We start from the raw sequence: 6,833 nt of genomic DNA, 5'->3' as shown, positions 1-6,833 counted from the left end.
TTTTTTTATCATTATCATCATCATCATCCATCATTATCATCATCTATCATTATCATCATCATCATCATCATCATCCATCATTATCATCATCCATCATCATCATTATTATCATCATTATTATCATTACTATCATTATTATTATTACAATATTATTACAATATCATTACTATATTATATCATTATCATTATTATTATTATTATCATTATTATCAATTATCATTATCGTTCTTCATTATTATTTTAGTCTAGTTTAATTTGCTTAATTTTGCACATTATTTAATCGGGAATGTTGATTTCTTTCCTGTGATTTTTCTGCTTTCTTTTTCATCCATTTTTATTATCAATTTTTTGCACTACCTCAAGATGGTATTGAGATTGGAGAACTACTCGAATAGGTTTTAGTTGTTTATGATCTACATGTCTGGCTGGCTGGCTGGCTCTCTCTCTCTCTCTCTCTCTCTCACACACACACACACACACACACTTTCTTGATTTTTTTTTCATGAATATTTATGTAACACACTCTCCTGTCTCCTACCTGATAAGGACGCCTCTTGTACTTTGGGTATTTTTTACAATTATGCACCTCAAGTGAATTAAACCGTCTGGTATGGAGCAAAGCAAATTTCTTAAAGAACGTTACTGTAAAAAAAAAATCAGACAAGAAATTAAAGTCTCATTCCAAAACCAAAATCAAGGGGACGAGGTTAAACACCTCGTGGGCCAGTTTGGGCCTTATGCACTGAAGTTGTACGGGTGATATTTGTTTGTCATTTCACCTCCGACATTTTTTTTTTTTTTTTTTCGTGCACGTAATACTTAGTTCTCAGAGCACAGAAACAGGGACGAAACAATTTGAATGATGGACGGTCTTATTTGAAACAACAATGTCGACTTGTGTTCATGACCAGCAAACAAAGTAGAGTACTTAGTTCTCAGGAACGGGAACGAAACGTATTGAAGCATGGACGATCTTGTTTGAAACGACAATGTCGTCCTGTGTTCAAGTCCAGCATGCAAAGCATAATTGGAATTATTTGTCAAAAACCATCGTTCACATTGTGCGTTTGAAACAATGGCAGATACTAAGCGTTCTGAAAGCACAAGAGGAGAATAACAACTTAGTTTAACTATTTCCATTTCAAGTTTAGATGCGGGAAATGTAATAACCAAATTCTAGAATGAAGACAAACAGACCCGGTCTCGCAATAATCTCGTTTCATAATCATAGAAACTTAAATAGATGAGGTTGTTTCTAAGACGGGGAACTTAGACTCTAAGAAGAAATAAACCAATTATTTCTCTTCGGGGAAGAGATAGCAAGGCTGTTGGTGAACGAAGAAGAAAATGTCAACATTAGTGTTGAAATCCGATTGATCTGTTGCACGTTTGGGTGAAGGATTTTCATTTTCTTGGAATAGGAATATTCGCATGTGAAACAAAGTATCACTAATATTTACAACGAAAAAAAAGTGACAAAATGTTCACACTGAACGAATCCGACATGAAATAATGGTCTCAAACTGTCAGGAAATATATTTAATTTGGAAGTAGGTAGAAACAACTTCGTCAACCGTGTAGTTAATGAATGGAATAAACTTCCTGCAGAGGCAGTGCAATGTAGTTCAGTTCGAATCTTTAAGATTTGTTTAGATAAACACCTAAGCAAGATGCTGTAATGCCTGCCATTTATTTTATATTATTTGTTTATTTGTTTGTTATTATTTGTCTGTTTATTATTGTTTGCTTGGTTTTCATTTATTATTAGTTATCTGTCAATTTATTATTATTTACTATTTACCTGTTTGTTTATTATTTAACTATACCTATGCATTTATCTATTTTATTTATTATTTACATTATTAAAATTCTTATTTATTTATTTATTTATCATTATTATATTTCTTTTGTCACCTCTGACCTAGTTATGGACCAAAAGGTCTCCTGTCGGCATGCTCCGCCTTTGTAATCCTTTGTAAGTTCAACTCGTTCGCTTATTCGGATTATCCACAGACAGCATCACTCATATAAAGGTGATCTCTATACATCACAAATTATTTTTATGAACGATCTTGTTCATGATTTTACCGTCTATAATCGTCTATAATAAATTCTATTTTGGTTGCCGACAGGCGATTTCATTCAGCTGAGGGGGAAACCCACATAGACGCCAATGGACGAATAATGACAATTACCTCTAATCTCACTGACCGAAGTCCCGCAGCCCCACACTGTCTGCCAACGCTCCTTGGGGCCTCTAACAGATCTCTAGGAAAAAACATTGAATTGAAATTTGTGTTGTACTAGTGTGGGACAGTTAATACTGTTCCCTGCTGACTGAGGAGGAGAACAGTGGTCGGTTGTCATCTCTCCTTATGTGAAACTGTGGAGGAAACAAATCTAACTTGATAGACATCTTGGGCTCGCCCCGGACACCGTGTGCCAGCCGCTCGGGCCCGCACCTCCAGATGGAGATATTGTTTCCTGAATATGTTTCATGTATATATGTGTATACCAACCTATCTCTACTACAATGTATTTATGCATTGTCTGAAGATGCAAGATGTACAGGAACAGTAAAAAAATAAAGGCTACTCTATGTCTTTTGTGGTTTTACATACACATACACACACACACACACACACACATATATATATATATATGTAATATTATATATATATATATATATATATATATATATATATATATATATATATATATATGTATATATAAGGGGGCGACGTTACGTCCATTCTGTCGAGACAACACATCATCTTGCCTCATGACTAATTGCAAACCATGATAGCCTCATCAACGTCTCCATATCCTAATGTCATCACTGGCTCCAAGGCCGCCCCTCTCCTCCTTCCTCACCTGACCTTCCTTCCTCTTCTCTTCCTACTCCTCTTCTCTTCTCTTCTTCTCCGCTTTCTTTCGTTCCCCACGTCTTCCCTGTCTCCTCTGACAGGTCTCTTCTCAGTTTTGTGTTTCTCGTTATGAGTTTTCTCCAGTCTTGTCAATTTTCTCTCTTCCATACCGTCTTGTTTGGACTTTCTCTCTCTCTTCCTTTACTCTATTTTTTTTTTTTTTTTTTTTTCCTCCTGGTCTCTTCGTCTTTTTTTTTTTTTTTTTTTTTTTGTTGTCTAAGAGGATCTTTATTGTTCGCCAGCTTATACTCACCTGTCTACAACTACATGAGGCATATCTCCCTGTATATTTATTCTTATATCTGTACATATGCCTAATATCATCTACAGTGGATCCTTCTATGTAAGGATCGCCAACCAATCCCCATATTAGGGTTTACTAAATCCCTAAATCCACACCTGCCTATATATGGCAAAAACAAAGAAATATTTTTTCTCTCTTTTCCATTATCCCTTACATCTCTCTTTTTCGACTTCAGTCCTGCAAACGTGTTCATTCCTTTCCGTCAGCCTTTTCCTCTTCCTCTTCCTCCTACAACAACACATCTGCCAACTCTTCTGCTATCACGCCCTCCCATCAGACGCTCTCTCACACCTTTCTTCCATATTATTCTCGGTCTTCCTCTTTCTCTCTTACCCCGCACGCTTGCTCCCAAGTCTTCGGTTAAATTCACTTCCTTCCGTTTCTCTAGAGCTACACAGAGTACCACTTCTTCCCCATAGATTTTTCTCCTTAAATATATATATGATATATATATATATATATATATATATATTATATATATATATATATATATATCATATATATAATGTATATATGTTATATATATGCTTTATATATATTATATATATATATATATAATATATATAAACAGTACATGTGCAGTATGAAACTATTTCAGAGATTATTGAATTTTCTTTCTCTTTTTCTTTTTTTATTCAGAAAGATCCGTATGTTGCAGACGTTTAAGTAATACTCAAAGGACATAACGTCATTGAATTTTGTATATTGCTTCTTTTCAACAAGAACTAGCCTCGTAGTCTGAACAAAAATCCGAAGCATTATGTAAATCACAGATTACGTGCGCTAAGCTTACACTCACAATTCCATCAAAAGGATACATATGATCAAAAGCCCATTCGCTCCATTTGCTCTTTTCGTTCGCAAATTGCATATCATTTCGTTCAGATTTTTAAGTTTCTTACGTTTAATGAACTATGTTTTTTCAATAATGTTTCATCTCTCTCCCGCCCATAGCAATCATATACCACTTCATTAAAGTTATTTTTATAGCCAATTATATATATTTTTTTTCTATTTTTATTCATCTTTCTTATTCGTGTCTCTATCAACCAATTAAATCGCTTCTTCTGTTTTTTTTTTGTTTTTTTTTGTAATTCTATGTTCATCAACAAGTTATCTATATTTTACATGTTCGTTATATTCGTCTGTTATACTCTTATTGTTCTAAGCATAGCGTTCCTTTGTTAGGGTTGACTCTTGTGTATATTGAAAATAAAGCTTGTAATCATATCCTCAAGTCAAACCCAATAAACCCCAAGTACATCAAGTCCCTTCTTCATGAAGCTTAGCTTGTCGTGTAAAAATACTTCTATTATATATATATATATATATATATATATATATATATATATAATTATATATATATTAAAAATATATATATATATATATATATATATGTATATATACATATACACACTTTCCTCCGAAATGTTTACTCAAGTTCCCCTGACCCCAAGTTTGCTTAACTAAACTCTGACTTCGTCTCTACGGGTTTTTGACTGACTACACTGCAACGAATTGAGAGAACCAAACTTTAGATTGCCACAGCCGTTTGTGTAAAAATAAAAATTGTAAATTCACTGATTAAAGGGCAAAAAATAACAAAACAACAACTGGCTGAGAGATAAGCACGTAGGCTCAGGAAGAACTTAAGAATCGTACTTAATCCTTTCTGTATGCATATATATGTATGTATGTATGGATGTATGTATGTATATATGCATGTATGTGTGTATGTATATAAGAATAGTATTAATCATTTTTTTACATTAGATTTATATAATACGTAGAGAAATTAAAATATAAACAGTGCATAGTGAGGATTTATTTACCAAGAATATAAAACACAGTGGTTAGTAAGCCTGCTTTCTCATAACCTGTGCAGTTGCCATTTGTCATATATTTCACATTTATTCTTATTATAGGGAATCGCATTTTTTTTTTTACATTAGACCAAGTAAATAGATTCTAATTTTATTAAATGTATTTTCAACATTCGAAACTGATATATCAGAACTTTGTAAATATTAATTTTCTTTTTACTTTATTAATGACATTTTATTGATCAATTTTTTTTAATATTAAGGAAACTAATATGTGCAAATAATAAATATCTAACAATGGAATATACAAAGTATTTATATAACATAGTTGTCTAACAGCAGGTATTGTATGCAATCTATTTTCAACATTCGAAACTGATATATCAGAACTATGTAAATATTCATTTTCTTTCTACTTTATTAATGACATTTTATTGATCAAAATTGTTTTAATATTAAGGAAACTAATATGTACAAATAATAAATATCTAACAATGGAATATACAAAGTATCTATATAACATAGTTGTCTAACAGCATGTATTGTATGCAATCTATAAATCCTATTGTATTAAACCTACAACAACAGTGACAATAAACACATAAATAAGCTTTAAAAAGACGGCACAGTAACTCAAGAAGATAAATAGAAACAAGTTAATAAAATATCAAACCATTTGCAATCTGTAAAATGTTGTACACTGCCTTTAGGGATGTGATCTTTCTTAAATAAAATTCTACATTTCATATTTTGACACAGAAAACAAATGTGAAATGATGACTATTATGTAATGATATGGCTCGCAATGCAATATCAAAACGCTTGCAAATAAAGAGCTAGATTTAGTGAGAGTTTTGCAATTGAAAAGAGTGAAAAGTGATCTAAATACAGAATAGTACTGAAGAAAGGTAAATCAATTATTCGAGAGATTATGGAGTCTGATTTTTATGTTTATGTATATATGTACACATTGAGATGAGTGGGACATGAATACGGAATGGCTAGAGGAAATTGTGGCAATATGTTAGCTGTAGATAATCAAATGTTATACTTGAAGAAACATCTACACATTATATAGTTTCGTTACTTAAAACAAAATAAATCAATAAACAAACAAATCAATAAATAAAGAAATAAAGAAATAAAATAAAAAAAAGTCTGAATTTCGAGAAAAAAATAGTCGCGATACCGCGAGAATGATTAATTCAATGATTTTTTTTTTTTTAATGCAAATTTGGATGCTGCAAAACATAAACACATGGGACGATTGGGAATCTTTTAATATTCAAACGTTTCGTTCACTCGCTGAGGATGTTTGTCTGTATTGAAGGAAACGTGTGTTCATAAAAACTTGTTTTCCTTGGTTTTTTATAATTTCTATCATGTGGATTATTATCTACATCAGTGGTTTCCAAGTTTGTAAAGTCTGGCGCCCCTCAGCTTAGATGGATCACGAGCCACCCCCCTCCTCATACACACATGCGAACACGCACACTTTTTTTATCTATTTATTTGCTATTGGGTTACGCCAATGTAACTTTGTTACGGGTTAGCTGGGTTCGAATCCTCGGCTCGTCTAGGTTTCAATTTCCAACGGATGCCTCCTTCGAGCGATTCTCAGTCTCGTTTGCGATGGTGCGGAATTAAAAGTGATATGTGGTTGAAAAAGATATCAATTGATCACTGGGAACCATTCAGTGTGTGTATACATACATATATATATATATATATATATATATATACATATATATATATATATATATCAACTACACCTAATAC

Source organism: Oratosquilla oratoria, chromosome 15, assembly GCF_046742065.1.
Source record: "Oratosquilla oratoria isolate Oo_2021 chromosome 15, ASM4674206v1, whole genome shotgun sequence".
In the NCBI taxonomy this organism is placed as follows: Eukaryota; Metazoa; Arthropoda; class Malacostraca; order Stomatopoda; family Squillidae; genus Oratosquilla; species Oratosquilla oratoria.
This window is presented reverse-complemented; position numbering follows the sequence as displayed.